Source organism: Penaeus monodon, chromosome 22 (genome assembly GCF_015228065.2).
Source record: "Penaeus monodon isolate SGIC_2016 chromosome 22, NSTDA_Pmon_1, whole genome shotgun sequence".
NCBI classification, from domain to species: Eukaryota; Metazoa; Arthropoda; class Malacostraca; order Decapoda; family Penaeidae; genus Penaeus; species Penaeus monodon.
Window position 1 is genome coordinate 8,656,151 of NC_051407.1, and position 395 is coordinate 8,656,545.

Here is a 395-nt window from a genome sequence, read left to right on the forward strand (position 1 = left end):
AGTCGCAATATATTAATATTTTTTGTTTAGACAAATTTTATTTACAAAGTGTTGTTTTTTTCAATATTCATGAATATCGTTATATACGGTTTAAATGTTACTGTTATATCGACAATTACTTTTTTTATCAACAGATATCAACTAGAGTGTCTTATTCTAATCAGAATACAATTTTCAGTCATTTATTCTGCTTATTTACAGCATGGTCCGCCCATACTTCCGCACACGAATGTCTGCGTCTATCTATCGATCTATCTTACTTTAAACTACTGAATATTATATTATACTTTTATTACAAACTCACATACATAGCAGTTTGATTAAGTGATGAATGCTTTGTGTCTCTTTATCACAAGCTATTTATTTCCAGTTGCATTATTTTCTCGAAAAAAATC